Source organism: Apteryx mantelli, chromosome 1, assembly GCF_036417845.1.
Source record: "Apteryx mantelli isolate bAptMan1 chromosome 1, bAptMan1.hap1, whole genome shotgun sequence".
Taxonomy (NCBI): Eukaryota; Metazoa; Chordata; class Aves; order Apterygiformes; family Apterygidae; genus Apteryx; species Apteryx mantelli.
Window position 1 is genome coordinate 173,393,718 of NC_089978.1, and position 19,757 is coordinate 173,413,474.

Sequence of the window (19,757 nt, forward strand, 5' to 3'; positions counted from 1 at the left end):
GCACACTGTGTGGTGTCATGCAGGAGAGCTGAAGAAGACCAGTTAATGTGTTGCAGTCCAATGTGTCTGCACAGAAAACGTGTTAACCCATTGCTTACAGTGCCTTGAGGGATAATGGGGATGGCTTGTGTAGAGCTGGGAGGGAGGAGTATGTTGGGAAAACCAAAAAATCCTTCTGAGAAACAAGAAGTAGACTTAGTTCCGATATTCTTATTTGTAAAGATAATTTTCAAATGTCCCTATCACCTAAATATAACTAAAATCAACAGAACTTTCAGATTTTCTCTATCAGTGATAGGAACAGCAGGCCAATCTTTTAAATAGATCTTGCTATTCAGTTGTTCTGGATCTACAGCTGCCTTTCACATGGCATGTGAAGCAGAAATTTAGACTGAGAATATTCTATTAAAGAAAGACCCTACTTGTTCAAAAGATCTAGTTACCCTAACGCCAATTGTCTCTCTTGCAGTCTAATGTCCTAACTTTCAATGCATTTAGAACAGATCTTCCACAGATCACTAAGTGTTGTCACAAAGTTTTCTTCTGCAAATCACAAGTGTTGGATAAGTGAGCAGTTTATTTCCAAAATAATTAATCTTCTGAAGAAAGCAGACATAACAGACCCACGTACTTCCCCTATGTCATTACTGATCAGATTTACGATGCTGAAACTCCCAGTGTATTTTTCCATGATTTTTTTTTCAGTCATTTTACTGTGGTTGTTATTAGGAAACATATTAAAAGAGATAATATTGTTGGGAAACATGTTAAAAAAGTAAATTTTCTGCTACTTGTGTGAAGAAGATGACTGGCATTTTACACACACTTCTAAGTATAGTAGAAGGCTGTGTCAAGAATTTCTGGCTGTACTTTATTTGACTGTCCTCCATAGATAAGGAGACTCTTAATTCTTAGTAGGCCTGGATGGAGCAGCTGATGGAGCTTAGAGAGCCGCAGATAAAGGGAGGATTGCTGGCGGATGAAACAAGGAGTCAAGGTGAAACAGAATCTGTTTCTCCTTGCCTTTCTGGGCATTTGTGATCCTGCTGGCTGCAGCTCTTGGTATGAAATGGTAGAAAGCACTTTGTCTGCCTTTCCCCTCCTCCATCTCTTTAATAAAGGTCTTGCTGAAAGCTGTCAGAGACAAAAAGAGGCTCCATTTCAGGGATGGGGGTGGAATCTCCAGGGCTTCTTTTTTTTTTTTTTTTTTTGCATGTGAGTATGACAGATGGAAAATGTTTCCAAGGGAAGTCTGCACAAGTGGCGGCCAAGAACTCCATGTGTAAATGCACTTGGCAAACGCAAGAGAGAAAAAAAAACCCTCTGCCTCCTCCTTGAGAACTGCTTTATTCCATACCTCTCTGAGCACATGACACGTTTCCTTATTTTGACAAGGTCTCGTGGCAAGCCCAGGCCTTGCAATTTGATCTGCACAGAGCACACCTGAACCCCAGTGGTAGCTCACCAGTGATGGCACCTGACTGCCCCAGCTGATTCCACATTTCTGCCAGCCCAGGAGACATAGAAAGTAAGTTCTGTGCATTGCCATTTCTTATGTCATTATTTAGTACTTACACTATGGTAGCACCTAAGGGTCAGGACCTGGATATACATATTCTGGCAATTTCCAAACAGTCCACAACATTAGGAGGATGTTCCAGTACCTTAGGTTTCCTTCTTAATCAAAACCTATAATCAAAGACAGGGCTATCATCTCACTGATTTTAAAGTTCTTGATGCATTAAATGCACAAAATTGCATTCACCACTGATCAGTCGAACTTCAGTTAGCAGAAATTGTTGTAGTTTTGTTTAAAGCCACCTCATCATGTAGTGTCACAATGCAAAAGCACCATGTTTTCATAGTTTGGCATGTGATTTTGATGTCTGAGTTGTTAAAGCATGAGACTGTTCTTTCTCCAGGATATCAGTCATGGAGTAATTTGTTTTTCTTCCCATCTTCTGGTTGCCATTAAGATGGCCAAAACATTTTCACCCTTTATTTGCTGTCTTCCTTCTCCCCCCTGCTGTTTCCTCATGAAAGGGACGCTCTCCTCTTCTCTCTTGTCCCAGGGATGGAGATAGAAAGATGTCAGGAAGATTTCATCTCGTCTCTTTGTGCATTGTATGACAGCTGGAGGTTTCATGTGGTCTATCCCTTTCTCCTTCTTGATACCTGGAAAAAGAGAACACAACTTTTTATTTCATGTCATTGCCTTTGAATGTCAGTTTGACCAGAAGGAAAAAAAAAAAATCTCAAATTCACCCTTTGACAGACAGCACAGACGTAGTCTACGAGCAGTCAAGAGGAAAGCCAAAAGCAGACATTACTGGTTGTGGTCATTAAGTAGTCAAATAAAAAAATTTAGAAAAATCCTAAATGTACACAAAGGCAATTCTTTCATCTGATCTGAGTAGCAAGTCAGAAATCCAGTTTTAATTAGACAGACTTGCTGTTCTTCACAAAAGTATTCTTTAACTGGTATCTCTGGGATATATGCATGAAAGTGGTATTAGCTATACCTCATCTTCTACATTTGTTCTCTCATGACTCTCCCACTCGAAATAATTGTGTTGGCACCTAGCAAATCCAAGAGAGGATACACTGAAGAAGTTGGATGGGGCATGAGAAATTATTACCCTACATTCAATTTCCCATAACAGCTCCAAGGGCAGGCCAAGGAATGTTTTCCAAAAGCTATCATAACTTACAGTAAGTGCAAGCCATCTTGATAAGAGATGTCCATTTTAGTAATAAAATAGATCACGAATATTTCAATGAAAAAATATCTTCCATGTAACATTTCTTCAAGAAAACATCCTAAGATTCCTAAGAATCCTAAGAAGAATCCATTTCTTCTTCTTCCTTTCTTTTTTTTTTCTTTTTTTTAAACTAGGTATGTTTCCTTGCTTTGGTAGGAAATCCTAATGATGGGACATTTATTTTCAACTGTTATGTCACATCACATAGGAACATAAGTATGGCCATTCTGGATGAAAACAAAGATCTACCTAGTCCCAGATCTTCTTCTGACAGTGGTCAACATTAGATTTCTAGGGAAGAGTTTACAAATGGAACAAGCATTCAGGTATATGTCTGAAGAATATTCTCCCAATTTGTAACGGTTTGTAAGTCAGGAATTTCCTGAGCCAGAAGTCTTTGTGTCTTTGTGTTTAACACTCCTTTAGGCATTTTTCTCCCATGAATGTGTCCAGTCACTTTTGAAATCCAGCAGTCGATTTCTGAACCATAGTTTTGTCAGATGACCCGGGGGGAGTATCAAAACTAATCTGTTCTTATACATATAATTAAAAAATGTGTCAAAGAAAGTAAAACATACGAGTTTCTTTTACAGAATGTATGCATAAACTGAAATTAAAATGCAAAAATGAGTATCTGAGCTGCTGGAAGGGAAAATTATACAGGACAGCCAATTCTAATTATCAGTATAATAGTTACTTATCCAATCTTGGATACCAAAAGCAGACTGTATTCTCCAAAAGAGAGACTCTTTTGTAATGTGCAATTGCTAGAGAGATGTGTTTTTTAATTACCAGGAGACAAAAAGACCTCAGTTTTACATATCCCCTGAAAAACAGTACACAAAATTATGCTAAGATAATTATTCATTATGGACTCAGGAATCTGACACCTACTGAACACACAACCTACTGAACACACAACATTTTTTTGTAGTGCCCACATTTTCCTTTGAGGCACCAATCTACAGACTTGATCTTAACATCATTAAGGCAATGGAAATGATTTAAGATTACTTTAAAGGGGAGTACAGCAGGATCTATCTTTTAATCAGAATCAGGGTTTGGTCAGACACATCACCATAAAATAAGTAAAGGCAGGATTTAAGTGCTACTTCACTGAAAACACCCATGTCCACGTCCATATTCCATGGTACCTAGTAAAAACGAGGTACCAAGGCACAAGAAGATTCACATGGAGTAGTTAGTGCTTCTGAAGCTTTACTTAGTTTTGTGTGACTGATTTGTTTGTCCACACCCTCTGTCCACACCCTTAAATCGAAAGATGTGCCAGTCCCAAAGCCCCAGGGGACATGGCTGCAGATCTGGCAACGATCTGTGAAATGGTCATTGGTGCACAAGGGAAAGGAAAAGGGGACTGGCCAGGAAATTAGAATTGTTTTATTTTAGCACTTTATTCACCCCAATCCACCAGGCAGTTCTTCTCATATGGACTTAATTACAAACTCAAAGGCAATTGGGGGGAAAGTGTTCAACTTCATTTCTTTAATTCATATCTGGGAAACAGCCGGACAGTTCAGGAAAGTTATTTATTATTGGTACTAAGTGTTAGCAGAGGTTTGCTCACATCACCAAACACCAGATGTGGGAAATTTTTAGGTGAACAATGTATAAGCACATTAGCACACAAGCTTACCACTGCCTTCCCGCAAGAATATTTGGAAGTTACCCTCAGCAAACGAAATGTCCATGGAAAACTTACTCTGGAAGTTTAATAAGCAGATGGACTGCCAGTCCACTTTAAAATTAGCACTAGCAAGTTTTATTTGTTCGTACAAATCAGCCAGAAGTACTCTGGGCTCTGTCTCAGCTCAGAATAGGGAGCAGCAAAACACAGGGCCTACCAGAATAGATATGTACTCTAAAAGACATTAGACCTAGATAGCTTTACAAATGTTATCTCCACTAGTGATCAATGTATAAATTGAAGTCATCTTCCTGTAAGTGACTGTATTGAATAATGATTTCTATCTCACATGCAATCCTGTGCATGTAAAAAATGTTGTTATTATTAACTCGGATTGTGTTTTGAAAAGCTTTGATGCAAAACAACTTTTCTAATTCAGACAGATTTCATCGGGCTTCTTTTGCAGATCCAATAGTAGACGATACACATTTTTGAAGACCAGGAATGCTTTTCCTTCACAGATCACTGAAAGAAAACAACACATCACTGACCTTGGAGAATATAGTATCCAAGGAGAAGAAAAAACAAGATAACCCTGGAATTTAACCATATTACTAGATAAAGGATGCAATGACTCACAGACCAATATTAGGAAAGCATAAATATCCTTGTATAGATACAAGTAGTGTTAAACTTAATTTATTGTATCTTAGCTACTTCATTCCCAAAATACACTTCCTTTTCCCTGAGATAAGGAGTTTGCTTTCCTCTCTAATTTTCTAATGATAATGCTTTCCAGTATACTGAGCTTCTATGATTATTTGCTATAAGAAGACAAAAACCTGGCATGTAAGGGAACCAGAAAATATAGCTTGGTGCAACATTTTATAGATTAATTTATTATAAAATACAGAAACTCTACAACACATAGGCACTGTTGTTCCTGTCAGTATGACTACAAATTAATTTTTACAGTGCAGCTTAATCAGCCATTATTCACACACAACATATTTAGACAGGAGCTAAGGTCCAGGGTGCAATAGCCCCCAGGTGTCACTATCAGATTTGACAAGCATACTATCCCGCATCCTGTGGCATGGCTAGGATCATGTAGCTACTCAGCCCTCTTCATAGCAGGCTTATGTCTATTCACAGTCATAGATTTGCACAAAAGTGAAAAGATGTTATATGGAATTGTTTGCACATTTGGCGGGTGAATTCTGCCCTTACCACCTAAACAGGAATGACGGGCGAGTGAAGAGTTAACAGGACTGAAGTTTGTCAATTGATACGCAGAAGAACTGATAGCACCAGAGCTGACGTGCGCAAAGCTGTTGAACAGAGGACTTAACGGGACTAAAGTCGTCTACCACCCGATATGCGCAAGGACTGATACGCGCAAGGCTGCGGAATGATTAACAAGACTGGAGAAGTGAAGCCTGCCACCTGCAACCTGCACGCACCCCCGGGGAGGGGAGAAGCAATACGGAGGTGCTGTGGTCTTGCCTCGCCAGCAGGGTCCTCCCGAGCAGACAAACAGACAGTCCTGCGATTGCGAAACTTGCTAAAAGTCAGCGAAAGCAGTGTTTGCCCAGAGCCCCAGCCGTATAAAAAGAGGCTTGGCAGCTAGGAGAGTTTGAGCAGGGACGGGAACGTGACCTGACCATCCTCTCCGGCTGGACCATGAGTATTTCCCCCCCTCCCCTTTTCCTGGGACGCTGGGTTAAGGTAACTCCTCGAGGTTGAGAGCCCTCTCGCTAGGAGAGTGAACAAGAAAGCTTTCAAGCAGGGATAAGCAGTCCTTCCAATTAATAACGCAGTAATCGACGGTTTCAGGTTATGCTTTCTAAATTAGTAACTGATGGTTTTGTGTTATCCTTCCTAAATTAGTAATCGCATTATTTTAATGGATGTTACTAATCCAAGAACTTGTGTGAGGAAATAAACATCTTTTTTATTATTATTATATTACTGTCTCAGTCGTTGCTATCGAACCTTCATAGCTTGACAGCGTGACAAGGAATCAGGCATAGGGTTCATCTCACTGATTTTACAAGTCTATAAAGTAGATGGGTATGTCTAAGTAAGTCACCTAGGGCTCCCCTCAACAGGCAGAGGCACTTTTAGGGTGATTCAAATTATCTTGTCTAAAAGAAGTCTTATGAGTCGTGCTCTAGTGCCTGTTTTTCCCCACTGACAATAAAGAAAGCCTAGAGCAAGCAGCTCACCTTTAGACAACTGCATCACAGACCTCTAAGTAAAATAATCCAATCACAAATCTCTTAATAGAGCCAACATTAGCTAAAAGCCAGAGAGAGTCATGAACCTCCCCAACTGATACTGTTTGAATTGTGACCATATGTCCCTGAGACAATGGAGACACCACCTTTCTGCACGATTCCTCCCTTTCACAAGGGAAATAGAGCACTTAGGCCTTCACTCAGGTGGGTGCAAGGCTATATGATTATTGTTTTGCCAGCCTGATTAAATGGTGACAGCTGGGGAAGGCTGTTACTAAGAGCAGGCCTTGTACAGTATCTCTTAAAAGGCAGCAGCCATCTGAAAGCTTTATAAAAATAAAGACAGAGATGGATGCGTGTTTCACATAGGTGGTGTGCTTTTTTTTTTTTTTCCCCACTTTTGTACCTACATCTGTAGACAACAGCAAGGAATCTCACTGAGCTCCACGTACTAAAGCATTGGGCAGACAAGAGCTCCAACTGCCTGGTTCACTTTGCTCTTGATGAGGCACCTCTGAATTGCAAATACCACACAGTTTTCTCTCAAGGAAATCTCTCCTTCTAGGGGAGTCCCTCAGGCCCACCACAGGTCACTCAGGGCAGGGGATAATGAGGGAGAAGACTATACTGGATTGGGCAAAAGGAGCCGAACTCCAGCATTCCCCACAAAATGAGCCATCCGGTAACAGCCTGTTCTCACCTGCTCTGAGACAGATACAGAGGATCAAGAAATGGGATGAGGTTCACAGTAGTCTCCTGCTTAGTAAACTGAGAAGAAACTGAGGGCAGCAAAGAATCCAGCCCATATATCATCTCTATATACAAAGCATGTGTTTGTGTTTAATGCTAGTGAAAACAAGAATGCCTTTTTAACATATGCATTGCACAAAAGATATTTTACTAGGTTCTGAGTTAATTATGGAGACTCTTTTTGCCTACAGTAGTAGTTAAACATCCATAATTACTCTTTAATCAAATAATTGGTCTTTCAATGAATTATTAACATAAATGAAAAATTTGAGCTTCTTTGTTATCCTTATTTCAGTTAGTGTGGTTGTCTGCATTGCAGGATGCCAGCTTTTATCCAAAGTTTTGCTAAAGCTGATGTTTTAAATAACATTCAAATACCTAACATGCCAGCAAGAGAAGCATCAAAAAATTCAAACCACATTGGAAAGTGTTTACCCTCACTTCAAATTCAGCCTTCACAAAAAAAAAAAAAAAAAAAGTCCCTAAAAAATTGGAGGGAAGTATAGAATATTTTATGTACATGTGAAAATCTTCCAAAGCTATTAATTCACCCCTTTTCTGGAAATATCCCAGATAAACACAGAAAATCAAATCTTCCCAGTGATTCAGGAAGGAAAAAAAATGCATGAGCAAACAAGTCAATATATACAGCCTATTTTCCTTGCATATTGTGCTGCACTTTATAACAACAGAGAGGTATTAGTATCCCGCAGGTGTGTCAAATATTCTTCATAAATAGTTCCTAAAACATTTGCCTGAGATTCACAGTATCTGGCTGTGGCCAGCTTGTTTCAAATCAGATTAGTCCAACCTAATTTTCTGTTCATGTTATGTACAGTTAGTTGAGGTGGAAAGGTATCAACTCAGGGCAGGCAAACAAGGTTCAGAGCCTCTTGAAGAACATGTATAAGCTATGTCCTTTCCCACCTTGTGTCATTCCAACACCCGGCATATAAATATCACTCTGAATGACGTTAGTGAATGTGTAAATGTGCGGTAAATTTGGGGATATTAAAGCAGCCCCAACCTACCATCCCAGGAAAATCTGTGCTTCTGTGCATTAATGGGTATTTATCATTTCCTGAGCTCCATGCTGGCAGCCAGCCAGCAGAGTGTGTACATTGAAATTAGAATAGATTGGGAGGCAGGACTTTGTTCCAAATTGATCTGGATGACGATAGCAATTCTGAAAGCAGCTCCACTTTTTTAAAGGTTCACTGTTTCTAAAGGGGAAGGGGGGAAAAACATTTAGGAAAATAACAGGAAGTAAATCTAAGTCTGGGATATATTCTTTTTTTTTATTTGATTCAGCAAACAGCATTGTTTTGTTATCATCAGCATAAGAGCTAGAGCTCACTAATGTCACATGCAGAAATGCATGGAACAGAATGAAGAAAATGCTATTTCTAGTCATCTATTTATTATTTAGAGATTTTTCCTAGTGCATGTGCTTGCGATTTAAAGAACAAAGCGTTTTATCTGACTTCATCAAATTGTGTCAATTCCAGCAAGGACCAAAAATATGTATTACTGCTAATGAGAATAATCCAGTTTTATAATACAATTAACAAGTCTTTAGCTGTCAGTTTACTGTTGAGTTTTATGCTACCCTTACAAATGGTGTGTTAACATACAACCCCTGTTTGGTTTATTTTTTTCCTGTAAAATTCAATATTTACTGTGTATATCAGCATCTTTTTGTAAATGTCTGTGCTATTTTTTGTTGTTTGCACTCTTACGTAAAATGATTTGTGAAGTGGTAAGTCAAAAACAATAAAGATGACAAACATCAGCATTAATTTCATTAGGTTACCAGAAGCACTGGTAATTTCTTATGCTTTTAGTGCTTGCCAGAAGGATAGACCATGCACAGAGTCCACCAAGCATTAGAATAGTCAGGGTGTAAATGTTTTATTAAAAAAGACCTGATAGAATGGAAAAATATAACTCCTGAGATGACACACTGTTTAATAATTACAGCAGGAACTGACCTTGTGCCACTATTTTTTTTATTCTTTATGACTCAGTATACAAGATCAAATAAAATGAACTGGAGTAGTCCTGTTTTGACCAAGTGCCAGAACTCTAAATATATTTGTCATCTCCAATGTTATTCCCGAATTGCTGTCTTTACATTGCCTGGACAATCATTTACCCAGCCCACGTTTTAAGAGATACGATGGTAAGAAGATGACTGTTACTCTGAAGGTTGAATACACAAAGTTATACTTCAGATTTGACCATCAATAGCAGTACAGTTCATGGTATGTCTGAGCCATTTCTCAAGGACCTCTCAAGAACCAGATTGCCAATTATCACTAGCTGATTTGAACATCTACTTGCCAAAAGCAATATACTCAGTTCACTTAGTGACGTCTTTGGCCACCCTTTGATATAACTCATGCTGAGTTATATCTTTCTTCAAACGTAAATAACTATTGTAAAGCTGGGTTCTTATTTTTAGAGTACCTCTTAAGAGTTTTTAACATATAGTCTACAGCCATACAATTTCTAAGCTAACAGAGAAAAAGAAAATTTTAAGAAAGCTCCATTCTCTTTATATTTATAAAGTTCCTTGTTCAGTATTAGAGCAAGGAGCTCTTTCCATGATCCTTTGTTATAGTCAGTGAGCACTGAAAAATCTCACAGTCAAAAGAATCTGCTACTTCACTTTCTTCTTCTCCAGAGCATACCAGAGAAAGAGGTCAGGCTTTCACATTTAAAGCCATGCAAGGCATCCTCTTTGGCTTTGGAACAATAACTCCAGGACCTAAGCAATTCAAAGTAAATAGTTGCCTCAGAACTGGAATCCTCTTCAGCATGGACAGCTGCCTCTCGGTGGAGCACAGCTTCCTGTCCCCCTTCCAGCTTTCAAATGCTCAGTGTCTTTGATCTGACTCCCCTTACAGCTGCTCAGCAGCAGATCTAGGAGCTCCATGAGGATGCGATACAGCTCAGAGCTGTATTAGTGCCTGGTTTGACTTGCCCCAGTTTCCAGAAATGATCTGGCTAGTCTGAAAAGAACAGTGCAGCAGAGCATAATATCCTCTTTTTCTGTCCTTCCTGTGTCCATGCTAAGCCACAAATTGCAATGGACCTCTGACTCCACCGAGATCCTCAGATCCTCAGAAGAGGAATTTCATATGAAAGAAAGCAACAGAAAATGGTGCTGAGGAGACATCACAGCCTCTCCTGTGAGCAGGTGGAGTTGTACACAAAGAACTCAAGAGAGCCGTGCACTAAGCAGATGCTTCACACCAATTCTCCTGGAGTCAAGGAAGGCAGAATCTAATTGCCTGGCATCTGATGCACACTGAAGCTTCACAGTGTTATAGTCAGGATATTTTAAAATAGAGATTTGCAGGTAGTGAACTAACCGCGCATTACTTAGTGCCAGCTAGACTGTTATAACACCCACTTTTCACAGAAATGCAGTTTGCTGCATACTGCAAATGGAGTTCCTTTTCTTCTATGGTTTCAAGACCTTGGGCCAAATTGGCTTATTGTTTAACACCATGCAAAGAGAAGGGGAGAGGAAAAAAGGCTTTAAATAGTAAAATCTTCCCTCATGAGCCAATGAGCAGCCTTTCCAGCCAAATAGCTGAACGGCATATACACATTATCAGGGATTCATCACATCTTTTTATTAAAAGTTCTTTATAGGCTCCTGGTCAACATGAGTGGGACCTAAATATTCGTTGGACTTAGGAAGGACTTGGTGGGTATCACATTGCATTCTCAATGGTGAATGAGGAGGTACTGAAAACAACAGGCCTGTACTTTCGTCCCCTGTTTGCTAAGAAGACAACAATGTTAACTTTAGTTTCTTTAAATTAAAATTTCCCATTTACCACTGATAAAGGGAATATGCAGAAGGCATAACACAACAGATGCACAGAGCTGTACTCTACTGTTCAGCCAGAGCTGAATAATCATGCTGTCAATACCTTCAGCCCAGCAGCCTTCTTTAGTTGGCTAGCCTGAGACTACTTCTTCTATTCTCTCTGAAGTAAACTGCATCAAGCATATTTTTAGCTTTCTTCAAAACGGCATTTGTATTTCAGTAGCTGTTAAACTTTCACTCAGCATGCATAAAAACTTCTTAGTCAATTTTAAAAAGTGGTCACTGAAGCCTTAGGGGACATGGTTTTGTTGAAGACATTAGGAAGAAACCTAGGAAGGGAATACTTCCAAAGGATATTTTTTCTGGTGGCTGTTGTTGTTGTTGTCTGGTTGCCTAATGAAACAAAGCTTATGTGACATCAGTGTCAATCTATTGGTTCCTTTAATAACTTTTGAACTCAGTGCTGAATTTTTACCAACCTTGGTGAATGAGAAAAACAACCCAAATTTATTAAATTCCCAGAAAGTTAGTGAAAGTAGAGAAGCTCACTGACACCCTCACTGAGGGAAAAGTTAAAAAGAGAGCTCTTTCTTACCTTATTTGTGACCATAGGCACTATGTATGAGCTCAACCTTGATACCCAAATCCATAGGAAATCAGGTTTGAGTAGTGCTGTTGCCCACCAAATGAGCTGGTTCTTTGCTCTTCTTTGCTGCTACTGATGTAGGAGCTCAGAAACCATCTAGGTAGCTTTTGAAGATAAGACAAATGGTGGGCACCAACTACTTAGCGTCACAGGTATAAGAGGAATCTTTACCTTTATGTACAAAAGAGCACCTGTAGAAAAGGAAGGATTCTCTAGCACAGTTCTGCACGAGCCTCATGTGTTTGTTCAAGTTGAACTGAACAGCCAAATACAAACTGTGTTGTGTTATGTAGCTTCTGCATGACTTTGGTTTTCCTTAAGAAAATTTCAAACAACCCTAAACCATTTTAGGAACATGGCAGCTAGATGATTTCTGAGTACTTGCATGTATCTTAACTTGCTGTTCAGGACTTTCAACAACAAAATATATACCCACTGGAAGAACTGGAGTAAAATGCAAAATAAAAGATGGCAAGCAATTGAATTTAGCAAATAATCCCTAGCAAATCATCCCCTAAATGAATATTGCCTCTTTTTTGTGTACTCAGACTGCACATGGCACATTGCAGTCTTTATTCAGTATTCAAAATTATTTTCTGAATATCTTTTTGAGTAATCTGTGGCCTTCAGTGGTTTGTTGTGGGTATTAAATATTTGAAATTTAAACTGTATTCATAGTTCTATTACACAAATGAGTCACACCCTTGGGTATCCCGTTCTCTTCTCTTGAGAAGGATCTCATTGTGATACCTACTGAGTGGATATATGTTTCTTAAGAAACTTTAAGAATTTTAGGAATTTTACTGGAGCAAATATATTTTTAATTTATATTTTTTTTATCAGAAGTATCACTCAACATTTGTTTAAAAGTAGCTGATTCTAAGAACTTTCATGAATATTGGTGGGAAGCAAATCCCACACAATGTGAAACCACAGTAAAACAGTGGAAACTATCACTTTGGTAATAGATGAATATTTATGCACTTTTTTTACAGTAACTATGTCACATGACATGTCTAAACAGCTTCTTAAAGCTATTCTTCATCTATAAAGGTTTAATATGGGGAGACAAAATTTATTCAATCCTTTACTCATTTTATTCAATCTTGGATCCTTTTGATAGTTCTCTTTTTCTCACTCACTCCATAACTTGTGCTGCCATCTTTGCTAATTGCTTCCCTCAAGTAATAACTCAAGTATCCTTTGATCCAAGGTTATACAATGGCAGGAGACACAAAATCTGTAGTGTTATGTGAAGATATATATTAGCTTTCCATTATAAAGTTTCCTCCCTTTGAAGTTCTGAGGAAACCACAATTTCCTTTCTCCTGCTGTAAGATGTATATTCACTTATAGTTAAACACATATCCCATAACAATTCATTTCCCAAGCTTCACCAATACTTAGGTATAGTTCAAACAGCATGTTTGATCTGTACACAGTTCCTCAAAGAAATCTTTATTCTTCCATTCAGGTGATGAGGAATCCTACCAGGAAATGGCTTCTTGCATCTAACTAAATGAGCCCACATAACACTTTAAGCAACACCATAGTAACATGCATATGAAAAGTTCACATTAGTCATTATTAGCACAATGAAGAATGCTGTGCTTGGTTAGACAAGCAGAGAAGGCAGCATTAAAATCATGAATCCATTTACAATCCTGTGCCTCAAGTAAGTCCTTGTTCGCCATTCTGTGTCAGATTGTGTTCCATGACACTAAGGACTGCTCTTGGGGACTGGACATTTATCATGTTATAAACAAGGAGTTTTGAGACCAGCGGACTACAGTAGCTCTGTATAAAAAGTAGTTGTGTTTTTATGCCTTTGCTCAGCTTTGTGGCTAAGTGGCTCACCTCATAAGCACGAGACTGTGTAAGCCATACGCAAGAAACTGAGCATTTATGTAAAGCATCCCACAGACTTTAGTGAGGCTGTTTCTGTACGCTCTCAAAAATGCAAGTGAGGTTCATGCAGCGTAACCCTCGGCATGTGTCTGGGACCGCACAGAGCTCAAGAAACCATGGTCCTACAATCTGCTGGCTGGAGTTTGCGGGGGAGAAATGCAGAGAGCAGCAGATTAGGCTACAATTTAGAGCTGTGCCATCATCACTCAGAAGTACCTATAAATTGTTTATCCTCCCCCTTCATGCTGCAGCTATAGGCTTTCATGTTCCTACACCTGCTAAATATGACTGGTCTGCCTACTTACCTATCTCCCAGAAACGTAGGGAGGCTCACTTACAGTTTATACGTGCGTTGAGCCTTGTAGTTTGTCCTTGTTTTGATTGCTTTCATTTTGCCTGTATTTGATCAGATTACGGGCAAACATAGGTTAAGAGTAACAACAAATGCGCCAGGGCTGGATTTTGCTTTCTCTGTGGATGTGAGACTGACAAAAAGGAAAGGAAAGTATGCTGGAGGAACCAGCCCGTATGAAATGGCTTGGTTTTCATTCAGATACCTCCTTTGGCTCCTCATCACAGCACACTCCTCTGGCTCACCACAAACCACCCCTTTCTGGAACCAGCTACACAGAGCAGGGGCAGATGAAAGCAGGGGCTTGTAATTCACCAATAAACTACTCAACTGAGAGCGAGTGCTCTGTTTTGCACACAAACATATTACTGGCTTGGTTTCAGCTGATATTGCTCAGCTGCTGTCACTTCAATCATGTAACTGCTACCTAGGGCTACCACAAGTGCCATTGCAGTGTCCCTGCCTCCACGTGGAGGTTTGATCTCAGATCAGCCATGGATTGGGCTGACCCTACTGCCTAATTAGCCAGAATAAATGGGAATAAAGAAAAATAATAACTTGTACTTACAGACTCCCTTTCATTAATAAGCACAACGTGCTTTGCTGTGTACATTATTCTTAGTGTCGTCTTTACAATCTGATGATCTAAGATGCAGGAAGAATAGGCTTAGTCACTGCAGCTAAAGGGTTCATGGCAGAATTAAGGTCTATGTATCTTCACTCACAGTCCTCTCCTCTGATCGCTAGATGATGTTGACGACTTGATTCTTTGAGGTATATGAAAGCTCACTCTGACCCATCTGTTTCCAGGCAATAGCACAGAGATATCTCTTTTTTCTAAAACTGACTGCAATTGAAATATTACAGTAAACTTCATTTAATATATTACCAAGCTGACATATAGTTTCAAATTCAGTGTCTTCTTTTTAAGAGCAGAAACTCTTCTGTCACTGAGAAAGACCTGAAAAGCTCCCACTGTCTCATAGGGAATATAAACCTCTGATGGGCTTCTGTCTTAAGACACCAGAGAACAAGGGTCAATGTACTCAGGCAAGAAGTGTTGGGATTAACCGAAGGAAAAAGCCTTCTAATAGGCTAATATATAAGCGTGATTATAAGGGAAATTTGTAATTTTCCCTAGTAAATTTCAAGCAAAACAGCCAAGCTGCATGAGGATTTTGATGACATTTTCCCTTGCAACCAGGGACTCTGTGCCAGAGACCCTCAGGGCTGCCTGCAGTCATATTCCCATGCTTGCAAAGCATACTGACCCTGAAGACAGTTCAATCTATTTCTGTCACAGATTAAGTGACCTCTGAGCTTTTTGCTTCTAACTGTGGAGAAAGCTGCAGGTAGAGGAATGCTCATCCCCTGGTTAAGCTAAACCTTTGTTTGCTGTGTTCGCATGAATAACTTATAGGGCCTTGGCATCATGAACAGCAGCGCTGACACAGTTGACATGACAGCACTATAGACTGAATCCCGATCTGCCCTCCCAGGATAAGATGGGATGTTTGCTCGTTTCACATTTCACCAAGTCGGGCTGTTCAACTATTTATAAGATGAATAGAAATTTCCACTACTTCAGCCGGCACACCTGCCTTTACCTAGCAACTGCGCAGACGGAGCCAGCCGAGACAGAGGAGGCTTTGAGCGCTCCAGCACCAGCCAGGGCGGCTGCCGCTGCGGGACCGCGTCTGCCTCCCTGGCACGGCAGCGGCCCTTCCACTCACCCCAGCAAGGGCTATTTATACCCGGAGCGGCTGGGGAAAGGCAGGGCCTCCCAGCTCTGAGCGTCGGCTGGGGCACCGAGCTGTGCGTGGGCCGGCAGGACCGGCACCGAGGAGCCCACCTAGCCCATAAACATACACCGGCCACTTTTTGATCTTCTGCTGTTTTGGAAGGAAACTAAAGAACAAAAGGAGCATCGCCCACCAAACACGTTTGACAAAGCTCTGTTTCCTTCCCAACAGCGACCGGCAGAACTGGTGGTGCCCGCAGCCGCCGAGATTGCGTGTTTGTCTCACATGTCCGGGGGTCCCTTGGGCAGCCCTTTCCAGCTGGGCTCCAGGAGACACAAAACACATGGCAACACGGTGTAAGCACATGTTTGCACAACATGCGCTGATCCTGCGCCCACCACAGACTCATCTTCAGCAGCAGCCTCCTGGGGTGGGGGGAAAGGGACTGCTTTAACTGTGGCTAAAAGCTAGTAGGATCGGGGAAGAGTGCATGAGCAATGGCACTTTCATGCTATAACTGCCAAGAGGGCCTGGCAAAGGTCTGAGGCTGAGACCAGGAAAAGTTGGGAGACTTGCTTTTCAGTAATACTGAGTCAAATACTAATCAGACTGAAGTCCCATCATCCTGGGGACTTTGGACACACAAAAACTGAAGAAGAGATAGTCCCTGCAGAGACATTTCGGTCCAATTTAAGGCAAGATTTGACAAGTACATTTAACAGACAAAGAGGGGGTGGCAACAAGAGGAACATGTGCTAGCACATATTCTGCATGTATGCTGTTGCCAGACTGAGCAAAAAAAGATATCCCGAATCAAATATATTTACACCTAATAGCTGTCTTCTCCCTGCCAGTCCTCACCAGGAGGAGCAGGGGCCTTGGGGCTGGGGAGGTGTAACCACACGTGGTGCCCAGAGCTGGCCAAGAGCACGGGCTGGTCACCAGGGGTCAGGGAGCAGAACAGCCCTGCACCCCTGGGAGCAGTGGGAGCCGGGCAATACCTCTGCCCTCCCCAGCTGCCGCCCCCGCTGGAGAATCATTCTGCCAACCTGCACTGCCCACCCAGCCCTAAAGCATTGCACCACACTCTGCAGCATTATTACACTTAGGTTTTATATTTATATTATATTATTTTCTGAGTTCTTCCATGAAAGGGGCTGTTTTCTTTACTCTGACATCTTAACAGTTCATCTACCAGTGCCTGATTTTTTTGAGGGAGGACTGTAAATAAATGCAAGGTATTCTAGTTGTTCACAATATCATACCATTGTGGCAGTTTTACAAAATGGATGATATTTAGTTAAATGGTTTCAATGCTGAGAAAGAAAAAATATATAATTGCCAGAGCACTGTGAATGGTATTTGTAAAGTAAAGAGTTTACCTAACAGCAACCAAGTAAGAAGATAAAGCAGGGTACGTTTTGCAGATAAAATTAGATTGACCTGAGTCCAGATCATAAATGTTGGAAAAAGGTAAATGTGATTTGGAAAGGGAAGGGAAAAGGTGTTTCCAGGAGACACGCTTCAGTTTCAAAATATATTGTACTTTTCACAAAGAAACAGTCTGTGCCCAAAATACTCAGCATCTTTTCTCCCTTGCGCATGACACGTACTTCTTAAAGGTAGAGCTGAGATCAGATGTGAGGGAGGGCAGGGGAGAAGGTTCCCAGCAGCAGGTGAAGCTGAATCAACAGAGTCATCCTTTTGTGTTTCAGTAAACTCAGCCAGGGACTGATGGTAATCTGAGGGCTATTTCTTCCATCCCTCTCCTCTCCCTCCCTTCCCTTCCCTTCCCGATTCCCTCCCCCCAGCCCTACCACTGCTGTTCAGCTTTGTAGTGAGCTGTTCAAGTTGTCTGCTTGAGCCCTGGGTGCTCTCTTTAAAAAAGAAAATCATCCTGCCATCATCCACCTTGCTTTAACACCCACCCACTTAGGAAATCTGAAAGCTGTATATCTCCTCAGAGGCTGCTAATGCTGTTAATTCTCTTACCTTAACCGTCTATCCAAAATGTGAAAGCAGGCTTTCTGCAGATTCCTGGGCTGTAGCACATTCTGTTGCATTTCCCATACACATTTCAGTGTCTGCTTCCCTTGGTTAAAAATAAAGAAAGCCTGATTCAACACTCTCTTATTTCATTTTTACATGATTGGAATGCTGTTGTTTTTCACCTGCATAGCACCAGCCTGCACTCCCTAAACCTTATTGTGATTCTTTTCCTGTTCGTTAGCAGGCTAAATTACCCTCTCTAACAACAACCAGACCATTTCCCAGACTCAAGCTAGCTGATTTAAAGATAGCTTGGTTTTCTCTGGATTGCAATGTAGACATGCTTGTGTGACGGGCATGACCACTGCTAAATGTACCATCCAGTTGCCATGGGTCTCACACAGCTGCCTACCTAAGCATTGTTAATGATTTACCTATCAAATGAAGGTAATTGCTGAATGATCAGATGCTTTAATTGCCTACTAGGTTTTAACTCCTTGCTACACTGGAAAGACATTTTTAAGGTGCCAAGTTTGCTTACTCCCCCTCACCCCAAATATCATCAGTCATATCAGCTGGAAAACACCCCACCACCTATTGTGCTCTTAGAAGGTTTTCTCTCACAGCTTGGTATTTCCATACTGCTCTGTCATCCCAAGAGAATACAGAAAAGTATGTACTGAGGCTAATCTGCTCTCACACAAGGGTCCTGTTGCTGAACCCTGGCTTCAAAAAGAGCCTTTTAAGGGAGCAAGAAAGGGGGCTCCTGACTTGCACAAGAAGCCATTTCAGCCAACCTGGATCTTACATAAAAGCCCTGGATAAACTTAGTCCCCCTTGTAGAGGACTCTCAAAGATCAAAGGAAGAACTAGAAGGAGGAAGCAGGCAAGGAGCAGGGGATAGTCTGCTCTGTACTGGAAACACTCTTGGCTTCTCAGGAGTGAGTGGAAGCAGAGTGTGCTTAAACGTAGAAAAACTCAGAAAGCTGTAGATTATTAATTAGATAGACAGGCCTTGGCACTACTTCAAAAAGACCTTAAAATGGCCTCATGAACCCACCTTTGCCTATATCTCTTCCCTGTCCTCTCTTCACTCAAAGTGGAAAATCTTGTCTGAGACTCAGACCATGGAGCCAATACTCTGATCCAGAGACAATATAGTATGTGGGCAAGGGTCCCACCACATTTACTATATGAAAAGAGATTAAAATTTTGAAAGGATTTGAATGAGACAACTTCAGAAGCCCTTACGTTATAAATATCCTCAATATAAATATCCTCAGTCCTTGAAAAACTGTGCATTTAATAATAAGGGAGAGACTATGTCTGGAACCATGTGCGTGCTGTTCATGACATGACCACTGAACTTACCGCAGTGAGAAAGCAGAGAAGAATTTGTTCAGGAGAGCTGTCTTTATGATTGTTCTGATCCAGTAAGAGACAAGACAATATTGATAAAGGTTGATAAAACATAAAATGCTAACTGAAACAATAAAATGACCAGATGAAATACAATAGCATGGGAATGGCTTAATCTTTCCAAAAGGTTTAGTTAATTCAAAAGGTAACTAAGACTCAAGCGTCCCTTGGGAGCCAACACTGTAATGCTCCATTTCATTCCACACACTAGGACTGAGACAAGATCTAAGGAGGTCATGAGCAGCATAATAGGAAAGATCTTATTTTAAACCTCAGCCACTGGTGGAAATAAAACTCATTCTTGTTTGGAGGAATGTTAAAAAGTAGGTTAGAGGTCTGTTTGCAATGAGGGCTTTTTTTTTGTTTTGTTTTACCTGATTTCCAGTAATACTGCCTCACTTCGTGTTATAATAGCATGGACCATTCTGTCCTTTTATGGTAAATTTATTTAAACAACATT

At 40.7% G+C, this 19,757-nt stretch overlaps 1 long non-coding RNA gene across 1 annotated transcript in view; it reads right to left on the reverse strand.

Annotated features, from left to right (window-relative positions):
• Positions 1 to 405: 405 nt before the first annotated feature.
• LOC106488967 (uncharacterized) overlaps positions 406 to 19,757 on the reverse strand; it is a 140,862-nt gene continuing 121,510 nt past the window's right edge. The window contains exon 5 of the long non-coding RNA XR_010883195.1: positions 406 to 2,175. This is a non-coding gene — a long non-coding RNA (uncharacterized lncRNA). The remainder of the gene's footprint in view (positions 2,176 to 19,757) is intronic.